Genomic DNA, 338 nt, shown 5'->3' with positions numbered 1-338 from the left:
AACACCCACACAATGTGTATATAACTGCATTTAGTTATAATAAAAGGAAGAACTTTTTACAAAATTAATATTAGTAAATATTAGGACGTTCTGTATAAGAGCCTTGGAAATAAAACCTATTATTTGCGGTAACATTTACAAAACTATCTCTTCTATATAGGTTCTCAGTTCGGGAGTATGCTCCCGAGAGTTGCGAGCTGGGAGGAAAAAATTCTTAAAACTCTAAGAGACCTTTACGTAAGAGATTCCCAGCACGCTTCTGTAGCTACCGTCAGTGACCAAAACCAGGCTACAGATGAATAGCATATTTCAAACAAAACGTGACTTAAGAATGAAAC

The sequence above is a fragment of the Penaeus monodon genome, chromosome 19 (genome assembly GCF_015228065.2).
Source record: "Penaeus monodon isolate SGIC_2016 chromosome 19, NSTDA_Pmon_1, whole genome shotgun sequence".
NCBI classification, from domain to species: Eukaryota; Metazoa; Arthropoda; class Malacostraca; order Decapoda; family Penaeidae; genus Penaeus; species Penaeus monodon.
This window is presented reverse-complemented; position numbering follows the sequence as displayed.